Genomic DNA, 14,802 nt, shown 5'->3' with positions numbered 1-14,802 from the left:
AGGGTGTGGGTAAAACTTAAGCTCTTTGACCTTTTAAAAATCATCTTTCATTTTCTCTCCCCCTTACCATTCCACTCCATCTTTCTCCCCTTTTCTCTTTGCTCACCCCCGCTTCTCCATCTCAAAGGGAGCAGTGTACAGTAAGACAAGCCTTAGGGTGACCCACAAAATTTCCTCTGTCTAAACCAGTAACAAGGGAGTGGAACCACACAGGTTCCCACCACTGGGGCCCAAAAATGTGCTGGAACAGTCAAGAAGCTTTAGCTTCTTGGGGATCCTGAGCATCTTTCTAACAAGGTCCAGGCATCTTTCAAACCCCTTTACTTTGCACTACCCTCTTTTCGTTGCCTTTGAGAATGAAAAATCCCAGCCTGTGAAGTTAGAATTGGTAACTGTGTATCGGACTCCCACCAGGTAGGTTCTTTGGACTCAGTTGCCATTCTCCTTGCTTATGAAGAATGCTGGTCTCACAGATAACCGGTATCAAGTCTGAATGAAATGTGTATGAGTTGATTTGAGGACTTAGGGTGGGGAGGATGCTGAGTGGGATGACATTCAGCCACTTGAATCCCCAAAGTCTACATGTGTTCATATTCAGCTCAGTGATTTTGCCAACATACAATTGTACTTCAAAGTGTAAAATGCCATCTTCATGGGCTGGTGGTGAGTCGGATAAACAAAATTGTCAGCTTAAAATGTTGCTATGATTTTGTGTCAACCCATGTCATTTCTTCCAAATGGGTGCGTACTTTCTCAAGCTACTCTGCAGACAGAAGGATCATGGTCCAAAGTTAGTGTGAGAGTATGTATGAAGAACAGATTAAAAACAAAAGGACATACAAAAGGCTATCAAGTAGTAGTGCATTTGCTTAGCAAGCAGGAGACACTGAATTTAATACCCAGTACCACAAAAAAGGAAATTGGATTGAACATCCATTATCATAGTTGTTCTTTTTTAAAGAAAGTAATGGAGGTGTAGAGTGGCTAGAATCTGGACTTACAATTTTCTATTAGATACGATATATTTGTATTAATATTCATCAGTTAAAAGAATGAAGTACTAATATATACTATGACATGAATGACCATTAATACATGGTACTAAATAAAAATAAAAACTCAGACCAAATGAGTGACTTCGTTCATACAACAAGTAGATTGGGCTGGGTGCCATCAGTTCACATCTGCAATCCTAGCTGTCAAGGAGGCAGAGCCCTGGAGGATCCTAGTTCTAAGACAGCCTGGGTAGAAAAGTCTAGGAGACTCCCATCTCCAATTAGCAAAATGCTTGACTGGAAGCTTGGTGGTAGAGCACCCGCTGTGAGCAAGAAAACCAAGTAAGATCACAAGGCCCTGAGTTCAAGCCCCCAAATTGGCACAAAAAAAAAAAACCAAGAGGCTGCCAGAGGCTAGGGGAAGTGCAGATGGGCACATGGATCTCTCTTGGGGTGAAGAAAGCATTCTACAATTAAATTGTGGTGACAGATGCATTACTCTATAGACATACCCCAAACAATTGAATTGTACCATTTAAAACGCATGAATCTTGCAGTACCCAAGTTATATCTGTGTGCTTTTGACCCAATCACCAAACTTTGGAAGATGCACAGCAGTTCTAAGCAGCAGTTGAAGCTGAGAACATACAAGGTTCCACTTAATCTCCTGAAATAGGTTTGTTTGAGAATCCTGAGGCGATTGTGGTTTTTGGAAGGTATCCGTTGTGTGAACATGGTGTTCACATGATCCCATACATGAAGCCTGGCACCAGCCCCTTGGGCCATTCAGGTTGGGGTTTGACACCAAGGAAATTGTGGTTACCATGTTTGTGTTTTATTTTCCCCTGCCAAATGGATTAGGCAGTAAAATAAAATGTTTTAAAATCCTTAGTCCTCTGGGTTTGAGGAATTCTCGAATAGTGTGAGATTTTGCCCAATTCCCACAATATCAAGTTGCTGGGATATTACAAGGAAGTATCCTGTGCGCAAATAGCTTCCTGCAAGGGGAAAAAAGAACTAACTGAATTTTATTTGAAGAAGTGTCTTTCTAGATCCTGAAGTAGTCTCCATCCATACACAGTTTTAATTTTTGTGGGCACTGACTGCAATTTTTGTTTAAAAAAATACTTCTAAAGCCCAAGCTGTTGGGGTCATTTGTGTCTGAAACTGGCTGCAGAGATCTTATACTTGATAGTTTAGAGACGATGGCGCAGGCCATGGACTGAGAGGACCTGATTCAGGCATGTTATCACCTTCCTGGGCCATTTAGACATTTTATTGGCTTCCAAATGAATGCAGTTGCCATTCTGCACTTGCATTCCAAACCAGATGGTGTGAGGAGAAAAAATAGATAATTCCATATGGCTCTGGTGTGCTTTCTCCCTTACCTCCCCCTGCCCTCTTTCTTTCCATCTTTCTTGATTTCTTTCTATGGGGGAAAGGGGATTTTGATACAGTTTAACCAGAAACCCTTTCCTAAAGGAACATGTCTCTTAGCCATGTGGTCACTATACTAGAGATGCTATCTCCTTGCCCCCCCCATCTCTATCCCCCCTGGGAAGATCAAAATGATTCCAGTGCCCTTGGCCTTGATTGATTTTTTCCATTTTTGTTTGCCTTTTCTTTCTAATGTAACTTCCCAGTAAAAGTTATATGTTTAGGACTTGACTAATTACTCTTTTACCATCTGTTTCCATTTCTTTATGTATTTTAGCTCCTTGGGGCAGCCAGTGTCCACATTTTGGCTAGGCCACATGAACAACCCCCCGTCAGGCTGCCTGCGGTCCTAGATAACCACCCACCAATTCCCTGTCTTCCAGATTCACATTGTTCTAATGCTTGGGTTGAGATGGCCGTACATTACTCCACAAGTCCAGACTCCACAGGTCTCATATGTAGATCACACAGGGAGTGGGGAGCTGGGTGAATTTGGAGATTTAGTAAGAAGCCCCAGTGTGATATGCACTGCCAAGTCCCTGCTGTGACTCAGGTCTCATGGTTGGAAGGCTGTGTTATCTGCCCAGGTGCAACCTCAGGCAGGCTGAGAACGGCAGCCTTTATCTTCCTGCTCCCTGCGCTGTGAAGCATAGGACTCTCACTAATGCACTCTGTAGCCTGACACCTGTGGGTGTGAGCCCTGGGAAATGCTATTTGATTTTCGCTATTGTTCTTTACTTATTCTTTACCTCCAGTTGCAAGGCCGCTAAATTTAAGGTCTTTTCTGAAAAAAATAATAATCTATTTTGAGAAGGAAATCTCTTATCTTTGCATGCACCCTTGGCTCTCCTTCTGTGGCTATATGTCCACTGTGACCCATAGGCTGATCACATGAGTCGTGCTGTTCCACAGAGGCTGGGGTAGAAGCTTTCTGAGTGGATACAGCTGAAGCCAAGGTTGTGCTTGGTCTGAGGGACACTTCCAGTCACTTAGAATTTCTGGTTCGGTGGAAGAAGTGTCAAGCACAGCACAAGCACAGTGTAGTCAGCTTCACGCTGGGAAGTGCCTTAGTTTTTCAGAGTTGTTTTTTGTGTTGGGCTTTTACAAAAATGTGAACTGTATTATAGTAACTATTTAACAAAGACTCATATATATATACTGCATATAAAATAAGCAATATATAGTACATTATAATATTGTATAGATATAATAAGCAATATGTTTCTAAATATATTTCTTATGAATATACTATATGTATAAACATATGCATTATTATATATGTTGCTTATTTAGTGAAGATAGTTTTATATATATATATGTACATATGTATAAATCAGACGCATATGAAACACTCCTTGATTGCTTCCAGAGTTTTATATGCTGTGCTGTCAGTGTGTATTTCAGTGTTGGTGTGACTGGCTTGATGGGCATGAGTGGTATCCACTTCTGTGGCCTCTTGAACTTGTATCTGCTCCTTGTTTCAGACAAAGATAGCAGAGAGAAGCAAATTAATCACAGTGAGTCCTGACTTGGAGCTGTTTGTCAGGGGTGATTATAGCCTGAGTAAATTCAGTCTTTTATAAGTAGTGACATCTGGCCTTTGTTTTCATTATAATATCCGTCATGCTACATTTCCAGCTAGACTTAGTCATTTTCCTTTGCGATCTTTCACACACCTGCCTTGAGGCCGGGTGCCTGTGGCCCATGCTTGTAATCCTAGCTACTTAAGAGGCTGAGATCTGAGGGCTATGGTTCAAAGCCAGCCTAGACAGGAAAGCCTGTGAGACTTTCCAATTAGCCACCAAAAAGCCAGAATAGGAGCTGTGGCTCAAGTGGTAGAGTATTAGCCTTGAGTAGGGACAACACCCTGGCCCTGAGTTCAAGCTCCAGGGCCAGCAAAGAAAAAAGAAGTAGCTGGGAACTAGATGAAGTGGGCCACTTGTTTTTCCTTTATATCCAGTTTGTATGCTTTCAGATGTTCTGGTTCATTCCCAATATATACAACTTGTTTCCCTGTGTACAGTTAATACCTGTGTACAGTTAATCAAAGTGGGTTTTGCCCTAAGTGGAATGGGCTGGGTATGACAAGTTATGTGCTTTCTCTGAAGAGCATCATGCGTATTTTATCTGCACTGTCCTTCCAAGAAGTCCTCCAAAGTTCTACATCAGAGAGGTGATCGCCTATCACTTTAAGTCCTCAGAAAAGGGAGCCTTTCTGGTTCTCAGCACAGCACAGAGGATGACTTATGTTCTGTCTTAATGATTTGGGGCCTCCTGTCACCTGCCAGTCCACACTACTCAGTTCATACGGCTCCTGCCTTTCACCACCTTCACTCTGCAAAGGGTTTCCCAGCCCTTTTAAATTGCTCATATGTGTTGTAGAGTTCAACTTAACCAACATTAAAACCACCACCAACAACCACCAAAGGCTTGTTCTGAGGGATAATTGCACTACATCTATATCAAGTACCCGTTTGGTAAGTCTTCACTTCCATGTGTACCTAGATGACTAACACCACGGGCAGGCTGCTGAGGGCCCTATCAATCTCCAGTTTCCTCTGGGAGCCCCCTGCCCCAGGAACTGCAAATTTGCCCTCTCTCGATTTCTTTCTGAACTTATTTGCCTTTTCTAGAATGGCCCTTATGAAGATTGGTTCCCATAAATCCTCACCTTTGCTCACTTATCCATTCCTATAAACAGTTGTGTTACATTGGTTGCTTAATAAACTCCATGACTTTGATTTTTATCCTTCCTGCTTCTTTTGACGATACCCTGCCCTCTTGGAATAAAACTCAGAAAAACCCATTCTGCTACCACCTACAGCTGAAGACTTTAGTTTGCACCCACGCCAGTCCAGCCTACACAGCAGTGCCAGATTAGGCGCTTACAAGCACTTCTCACTCAGATGATGTCACTCGCCTGCACAAAATCTTTCCCCCTCCCACGGCTGCAAATGAAGCAGGAGTCTCAGGCTGGCTCAGACGCCTCCGCCTGATGGGGCAGAGCCCACCTGCTTTTCCAGCTTCTCCTCACACCACCCTGGTGTCCTTGAGAAACGCAGCCCATACCATGATCCCCATCATCCACTCTGCTCTTTGTATCTTGCCACAGGACATTCTGTTCCTCAAGGCCCGTCCATGCTCTTGCTATCCATACATCCTTTCAGTAGCTCTCGGTCGAGGACATTTCCCCCAGTGCCTCTATGTCACAGCTCTTTTTATTCTAGTTAAAAATGATCCTTCTCTGGGCACCTGTGGCTCAGCCTATTCTAGCTACTCAAGATGCTGACATTTGAGGATCACAGTTTGAAGCCAGCCCAGGTAGGAAAGGCCATGAGACTCTTACCTTTAATTAATCGCATAAAAACCAGAAGGGGAGCTGAGGCTCAAAGTGGTAAAGTGCTAACCTTGAGTGAGAAAGCTCAGGGACAGTATCCAGGTTCTGAGTTCAAGCCCCATAACTGAGCAAAGCCAATTTTTTTGGGGTTGGTCGTGGGTCTTGAACTCTAGGCCTGGGCACTATCCATCAGCTCTCCAGCTCAAGACAAGTACTCTACCACTTGAGCTACAGTGCCACTTCTGGGTTTCTGGTTGTTTATTGGAGATAAGAATCTCACAAACTTTCCTGCCCAGGCTGGCTTTGATCCTCGATCCTTAGATCTCAGCCTCCAGAGTATCTGGGATTACAGGCATGAATCACCAGCGCCCAGGTCAAAACCAATTCTTTTAAAGTTATCTTTCATGTTTGTGTGTTGCTCCCCCATCAATCCCTAAACTCCAACACAGTGTCCCACCACAGCACTTCCCACGTAGCAGTGGCAAAATCAATGGACGCTCACTCTATGAATGAGATCAGGAAAATGGAATTCTGTCCTCTAGAAGGTCAGGAAAGCTGAGCACCATGAAAGTTCAACATTGCTTCCTAAAGCTCTTCCTGCTCTACAATATGTTATCTGAATTTACAACTAGCTTTTTCTATTTAATATCAGTCTTCTCCAGTACCCCGCTACTCTACTTTGCCAGGTTAAGAGAAAACATGTGATCTTTGTGAAGCAAAAGCCAAATTTCTGGTGCGGGGTGGGGGGGAGGGGAGGGGGAAGGAACTAACAAGTCTTTTGTTTCTTGAATTTATTTCCAGTGATGTGTGTCTTTCTTTTTCTTTGCTTTTGTTCATACCTTATTAAAGTGGTCAGAGGCCAATCTATTTTAAGACTTTCACAGTATGCCACCAAGTTCCTTATTAAATAGATTCTGGACTAGCTTCTAGAAGAGCCTTCTAGAAACCAATTCTCTTTATAGCATTAGAAATAGTAATCAAGATACATTGCACTCCCAAACTAACATGTTGAATTGAAGCTCCTTTGTACAACTACTAAAGGAAACGAACAAAAGAGACTACAATCAATATAATTAAACAAAGATTTTTAAAATAAGAAAAAGAATTAGTCTCAGTGTTGTTAGCATTGTAGGGATGAATTTTTATGTCTAGGGCTATAGGAGAATCAAAAGTCAGTGAGAAGAAGTGTATCATTTCAGTGTCTGCATTTAGCTGTTTAACAGGAATCCTCTATGAATTCACATCATACCTTCTCAGTTCTTTGTACCAGTGGTTCTCAGACTGTTGTGGGGTGTTAGCTCCATTCTAATCTTAAACATAGAGTCCCTCCCTAGACCAAATTTTGCTCATGTAGATTATACCTACAAATATTTTCCTATAGTAGCAATTAAACTAAGAAATGGTTGTAATGTAATGGTTTTTCTTTAATATTTTTGTTTTTGTTTCCTGTCAATCAGTGGGCTTGACCTCACAGCCTGAGTGCTGTCCCTGATATTTTTTCTCTCTCTCAAGGCTAGCACTCTACAACTTGAACTACAGCTCCACTTCTGGCCTTTTGGAGATTAATTATTTTAATTGAAAGTAAGAGCCTGCGGACTTTCCTGTCCGTGAGCTGGCTTCTAACTGTGATCCTCAGATCTTAGCCTCCTGAGTAGCTAGGATTACAGTGCCCAGCTTGAATGTAATGCTTCATAATAAACTTTGCTGTGTGATGTTTGGGATCTGCCTTGCACCTGGTAGGCAAGGGATCCACCACTGATAAAGTTACTTATTCAATAGGCCCATTATGTTTTATCCTAAATAGTGTTTAGAAAAGATACCTTTTTCCAAATAAAAATAATACTTAAGGAGAAGTATAAGTACTGTTTTAAATTTTTACAAATCTTTTCAATATCTAACTTAATATCAGACTAGATTTTGCCTCTGCCGTCATTCAGAAGAATCTTGGATGTCTTCCTTTCGTTGAGATCCATGAAGAATACTCATTTGCACAGGTTTGTAGGTGGAGAAAGGAGGAGTATTTTAATAGTTTCCCAAATAATTGTGGGTGTATTGTTCCATCTTGTACTTCAATTGGCTTTTATATTCAAGAAGGCGTTTGTAAAACCACACTGGTTGGAAAGTGTGGGTTCTCTGAGCTGTCCAGCTATTCCAAATATAAACACATATTATTACCCTATGACCAAAAAAAAATGCCGATTGGTTCTTATCATGGCTGCTGTCATCAAGGTGTCCTCTAGACTTGGGAAGCTGTCAGTCTCACTCGGGCAGGTGCAAGTTTTTCTAGTTTCACTGGCAACAGATACTATCAGTTGTTTTTGTTGAAATGACAAGCTACTGAGTTCAATTTGAAAAGAATTTTTGGCAAATACCAATGTTTGAGTAACTATAGTTGTCACTAATTTTTTTCAAGAAAACAATGGCACTATGAAAAAAAAAGATACCAGTTGTTTGTAGGTCATTGTAGAACTTTCCTGAAGATCACATACCCTGGAATGTAGCTGACATGCTTTATGAATCTTTCTTCCCATTTCACTATACAGAATATTCAAGAGGGATATGCTTGTGTTGATGTTTGCTAAAATAATTTTTGATTGCACCAAGGATGTTGGGGTTTTTTTCCTGTTTTTGTTTTGGTCGATCATTGGGCTTAATTTAAGCTCAGGGCCTTGGTGCTGTCCCTGAGTTTTTTCACTCAAGGCTAGTGCTATACCACTTGGAGCCACAGTACCACTTCCAGATTTCTGGTGGTTCACTGGAGATAAGAGACTCATGGACTTTCCTGCCTGCGCTGGCTTGGGACCATGAACTCTCAGAGTTCAGCCTCCCGAGTTGCTAGGATTACAGGCATGAGCCACTGATGCCTGGCAGAGGATGTTTATAAGACATCAAGAAATTTTACTATGCAAATGTCAATGAGTGACAAAAGTAAATGACAGCCCTATTATTTTTTCAGTGTAGAGCTCACAGATCTCCTGAAAGGGACCTGGAGTCTCCCAGAGCTTCGCGGCCTATTCTTTTTTGACACCAGGGCTGCTGTTGGACTGCCCTAATCAGAATTCTGCATTTTTCAAGTTTGTATTAAAGTTTGCAGACCACTGATCTTCCACAGAGCTCTGCAAACTATTCCTTGAAAGGGCTTCAGTACTTGTGGCAACTGCAATCTGCTTCTCTGGCTTGACGGGAGCTATAAACAACATGTAAATGAATATTTGTGGCTGTGTGCCAATAAAACTTCATTTATGGATACCAATTTGAATTTCATATACTTCCCATGTGTCACCAAATACTTTTTTGAGATTCTCTCTCTCCTCCAACCATTTAGAAATGTAAAACTCATGCTTAGTTCCCAGGCCACATATAGAGAGAGCCGGATTTGGCCTGTGGGATACAGTTTCCTGGCTCCTATTCTACATAACCTGTTTTCCAACTTGTGCATTTCTTGAAATCACCTAGGAGCTTTAAACATGAACCCTTTCATTTTGAATCCTACCCATGGAAACTCAAGCTTAACTGGACTGGGGGTAAACGCTAGCTTTTCAAAGGCTTTCTAGATGATTCTAATGTGTCGGAAAAAATATAAGAACTTTTCTATATTTTGAAACAGAGTAGATATTTTTGGGGGGGTCCAGTCGTGGGGCCTGAAGTCTGGGCCTGGGCGCTGTCCCTCAGCTCTTCAGCTCAAGGCTAGTGCTCTACCACTTGAGCCACAGCGCCACTTCCGGCTTTTTTCTTTTTTCTTATGTGGTGCTGAGGAATGGAACCCAGGGCCTCATGCATGCAAGGCAAGTGCTCTACCACTGAGCCACCTTCCCAGCACGAGAGTAGATATTTTTGTAAGTCTTTATTTGAGATTTTTATCATTTAGTAGTGTCACCTGCTGTCTAAGCTCATGGTGGAGAGTTGTAACCTCAGAGCAGAGTTTCTAACCCTTGACACTATTGACATGTGGGGGCTAATCCTTCTTTGTTTGGGGATTAGAAGTATAATCTCTGGCCTCTACTCACTAGATGCCAGTAGCATTTCTTCTTCCAGCTGTGACAACCAAAAATAACTCCAGCCATTGCCAGATGTTGCCCAAGGAGCACAATCATCCCCTGTTGGGAATACTCAGCCCACACTGCATTGGGAAGGTTTCTGTCTGCCTACTTTCCCTTCTGCTTCTCTAAAGTAGCATTCTGTCTGCCTCCATTTTCCCTGTTGCTATATTTCGAAGTTGCAAGCCTTGGATCTTGCTCCTTTTCTTTTGAATTTTGTGGCTCATTAGGAAGTGGTAATGTGGTAAGGAAGGCCTCATAAAGAGGGGTGTGTGGTGTATGTGTGTATGTGACATTCATTCCCTGTGGAGGAATCGGAGTCCTGGTTTCCGCTGGCTTTCCTTCTGAGCCACCATTAAGTCTGCAGCCAAGATCATGGACAACTTGGGCAAATCACTTGGCCATTATGAACTCACAGCCATGGCAACAGCCATCCGCAAGCCCAGGGACAAAAGATGTTTTATTCTGTTGTTCTGCACAAAAGGTTCTAGGGATGCTGGAGACAAAATGGCCATTGAGAGTTAAAGGCATTGATGTGTATTTTTTTCTCCCTACTGTGTGGCTTATATTTAAACTGCCTTAGGCTATTACACACTGGAGCTTTTGTGTGAATCAGAATCTAAAACTCTTTAGCTAGGGATCAGCTAAATGAAAGCTTAAGAAATTAATTTGGGAGGATTGGTAAAAGGTATCAAAAATTACTAATAAAATGTGCTTTAAAAACTTAGCATTGATTTTTTTCTTTATCCATGAGATCATAATCACTAAAGAAAAAAAAAGACAAAAACAGACCAAAAAAAATACTTTCCTTTCCCTTTCTAGCTCACGTTCATCAATATTCTCAGTGCTAGTTTAAAGCTTGGGAAAACTCAAGTCTGTGGATTCATGAAAGTATTCAGGCAAAGCACTGATCTTTCTTAGCTAGCATTAGTCTTTAGCAGAGTAATGTTCTGTTGATCCTGGGAGCTACTCCAATGTGCAGAAAATCATCAGCTTGCAGGTGTCTTCTCATACTGGGGACAGCATAGATCTGAGATCCACTTCCTTTGTCTGCATAGGGTCTCCCAGAATACATGGGGTGTTTTTAAGTCCCCTTGCTCACGTGACTGCTCTCTACCTGTTTCCTCAGTCTCTGCCTATGCCCATCAAAGCCTCTTTGATGTAAGAAATTCTGAGGTCACCACTTCTTGCTTGGCTCCACAAAAGCACTCTAACTGCACTCTTTTGGGGGCAACTGAACAACTGGGAATATTTTGTTTTTCTTTCTTGCAGCCCCCTAGAACTTGCCATTTGATTTTCAAGTAGCTCAAGTGTCATGGCCAAATCCTAGTAGGCCATCATTTTCATAGGAAGAAAATGCCAAACACCACTGTATGTGAAAGCAGACACTACATACACATAGACTCAGGGTGCCACAATCTGGAAAGATGCCACAGACCGGAAAGATGACACTACTGACTAGAAATGAGCTTCTCAAAAGTTGTCCTGTTCTTACAGAAAGCAGGGATTGTTATATTGCCTGCACAGAGTTGGTTGATCTACGTTAGACCTAAGATTATTCCTGGAAATCACCAAGATATGTGGTAACATAGACTTGCGGGTCCAGTCCCAGAGGTTCTGAGCCACTTGTTCTTGAGAAGAGAAGGGGGTCTATGGATTTGCTTTTATTATTCTTTGTGCAGGTCCTAGGTCTTGAATTCAGGGCCTAGGTGCTGTCCTTAAGCTTTTGTGTTCAAGGCTAGTGAGCTACTACTTTAGTCATAAATCTACTTATGGGTGTTTTTTTTTTTTTTGGTGGTTCATTGGAGATAAGAGTCTTACAGACTTTCCTGCCTGGACTGACTTTGAATCATGATCCTCAGATCTCCGCTTCCAGAGTAGCTAAGATTACAGGTGTGAGCCACCAGTGCCTGGCTAGAATTTGCTTTTTTCACGTACTCCCGTTACTGCCGGTGGTTCAGAGACTAGACTGAATACTGACAACCACTTTTAGACATGGATCTTCAAATGTTTTCTGTAAAGATTTATAGTAGGTGTATCAAGCTTCCCAACCCATGCAGTCTGCCCCATCTATGTACTGCTGCCATTTTAGGGCTAAAACAGCTTCTCAATAGCAATTGATACTCATCTCAAACTTATTCAAAAAGAAAAAACTGCTCTGGTGCTGGCGGCTCATGCCTGTCATCCTAGCTACTTCCAGTGTGTATATGGTACAGTCCATGATGGTGAGGAGCATTCAGACCAGCTTCAAGGGTATATGACTTATGTGTTCATGTAGCGCCCCCTTCAGGAGGGCAGCCCAATGTTCTGATACTGAGCCAAGTCATGTGACCAAAGTGCCTGATGTTCAGCAATATCTTGCACACTGAAGATAGAAGTGACTTCTAGATTGACACAGAGGATACAGTGGGGGAGCAACCCATTTATAAACAATTGGATATCTATCCCGCATATAATATGGGGCTTTATATAACTGCCCAACCAAACTAAGTAAGCTTCTATATCCAGCAGTATTATTTCCTAACAGTTTTTCTCAGATTGTACACCAGAAGCTTCTAGTCATTTTGGCTGGCAGGGTCTATAAGAATTTCATCTGTGTGCATGGGACAAAGACGACTGATATAATTAGTCATTTCAGTTCTGCAGGAACCAGAGTTCTATCAGCCACCAATTAAACCATCTGCTGAAAACTTAGAGTGTGATTCATTGGAGTGATTCCCCTAGTTTCTTAGAACCTTGGTTTCTCTGCTATTCTAAAATGAGATCCACAGCGTGGTGTACATAAATTGTAGGGCAATTTCAGCCTTCATCTACTGTGCCCATTGGGGATTGGACAGTATTGTCTTCTAACCACACTTGTCTTTTGGAGCCTGGGAGCAGTTGTCATAGTTCATTTGACAGAAGCAGAATACTCTAAACCTTGGATGGAAGATCTTCTGGAGGTGGCAACTGTGAATTTAGAAGGATGAGTTCTATTGTTAAAGGATGAATGCATTGTACCGTAATACCTAATCTTAATACCAAATGATGAAAAAGGACATGAGTTTATTAAATGTATATAATGAAAAATATACATTAAATCAGTGAACCTTTTTCAGGTTATAAATCACTGCCACCATGTCACTTGTTTATTCCACATGCTATGTCTTTCTGTACAGAACCTTTCCTGTCTCTTCTATAGTATGAATAATATTCCCTCTGTCCTTCCCTCTGGCCCTCTTCTCCACCCTCCTTTGCTGGCCCAACAGTCTCAATCTTGGCTATCATTATGCTACAGCATAATGAGTATGCTACTTGTGTGCCTGTAGCATTAGACTGATTTTAAAAGTGAAGATGTGGAGCCCAGTGCCAGTGGCTCACGCCGGTAATCCTAGCTATCAGGAGGCTGAGATCTGAGGATCATGGTTCTAAGTCAGCTAGGAGAGGAAAGTCTGTGTGACTGTTATCTCTAATAACCTACTCAGAAAAAGCTGGAAGTGGTGCTGTGGCCCAAGTGGTCTCGAGCCTTGGGCACAAAGAAACTCAGGGACAGTGACCAGGCCCAGAGTTCAAGCTCCATGACTGGAAAATAAATGAAGATGTCTTATTTCAGATATGTTTCCCAAGCTGGGTGCTGGTGGCTCATACCTGTAATCCTAGCTGCTGAAGAGGCTGAGATCTGAGAATCGCAGTTGAAAGCCAGCCCAGGCATGAAAGTCTGTGAGACTCTTATCTCCAATAAACCACTCAGGAAACCGGAAGTGGCACTGTGGCTCAAGTGATAGAGAACTAGCCTTGAGCTAAAGAGCTGAGGGACAGCACCCAGGCCCAGAGTTCAAGCCCCACGAGCGACCAAAAAAAAAAAAAAAGATATGTATCCCAGATGCTAAGCACAATGGTTGACCCCCACCCAGGAAGGATAACGGGTAAAACCTAGCTAGCACTCAGTTCACATGATAGAAAATGAACGTGTTTCAGTTCCTATGACAGAAACCATGACCAGTGAAAATATGTCCTCCAAAGCAGTATTGCATGATGACAAAATGTTTTGTATCTGTGCTTTCCATTATGGTAGCCTCTAGCACAAGTGATTATTGTACATGGTACATTCCACTAGTGTTGCTGAGGCTCTGAATTGTTCCTTTTAAAACAAAATTTTAATAGCCACCTGTGCTAGTGGCTACTTAATTGGACAATGCAGTCCCAGGGCCACACAGCTTTGTCCAATAAAGACTACCTGCATTAAGATACACCAGGACAGTGGGCATCTTGCTCTTAATATCATAGAATGAGAATAGGGGCCAGTTGTAGATGGTGTAACACACAGATCTGTTTTCTCTTCATATAGTATGACACCGCCAAGGCTGAGGTTGTTAGGGTTCTTCTTCTTTTTTTGTTGTTGGTCGTGGGGCTTGAACTGTGGGCCCAAGCACTGTCCCTGAGCTCTACAGCTCAAGGCCAGTGTTCTACCACTTGAGCACCACTTCTGGTTTTCTGGTGGTTAATTGGAAATAAGAGTCTCATAGGATTTCCTGCCTGGGCTGGCTTTAAACCATGATCCTCAGATCTCAGCCTCCTGAGTAGCTGGTATTACAGGTGTGAGCCACCAGCGCCCGGCTTAGGTTTCTCTTAACTTGGAACTTAGCTGCACTCCTGTCACTCGGAAAGTCATAGGACAAAGTAAGTTTGAACTCCCAACATCCATGTTCACAAATCTCAAGTATCCATAGCTTTTTATTTTCTTGTGTCAGTGTTGGGGCTCAAACTCAGGGCCTCGTGCTCTCACTTGGCTTTTTCACTAAGCTCGCACTCTATTACTTGAACCACAGCTCTACTTTGGGCTTTTTGTTGGTTAATCAGAGATAAGAGTCTTGGTGGGCTTTTCTTCCTGGGCTGGCCTTGAACCATGATCCTCAGATCTTAGCTTCTTGAGTAGCTAGGATGACAGGCGTGAACCACCAGTGCCCAGCATTCTATAGCCTTTGACTTGCTCATGAACTTGGACCACATCGTGTGC

General features: G+C 42.4%; 1 protein-coding gene across 5 annotated transcripts in view; it reads left to right on the top strand.

Moving 5' to 3' along the window:
* The window catches only part of Gpm6b (glycoprotein M6B), a 130,569-nt gene that overhangs the window by 103,652 nt on the left and 12,115 nt on the right, over positions 1–14,802 (top strand). The gene's annotated exons all lie outside the window — the stretch shown is intronic.

Source organism: Dipodomys ordii, unplaced genomic scaffold (assembly GCF_000151885.1).
Source record: "Dipodomys ordii isolate 6190 unplaced genomic scaffold, Dord_2.0 Scaffold150, whole genome shotgun sequence".
Classification (NCBI taxonomy): domain Eukaryota; kingdom Metazoa; phylum Chordata; class Mammalia; order Rodentia; family Heteromyidae; genus Dipodomys; species Dipodomys ordii.
The sequence above is the reverse complement of the archived record's forward strand: the minus strand, read 5'-3'. Positions and strand labels throughout refer to the sequence as shown.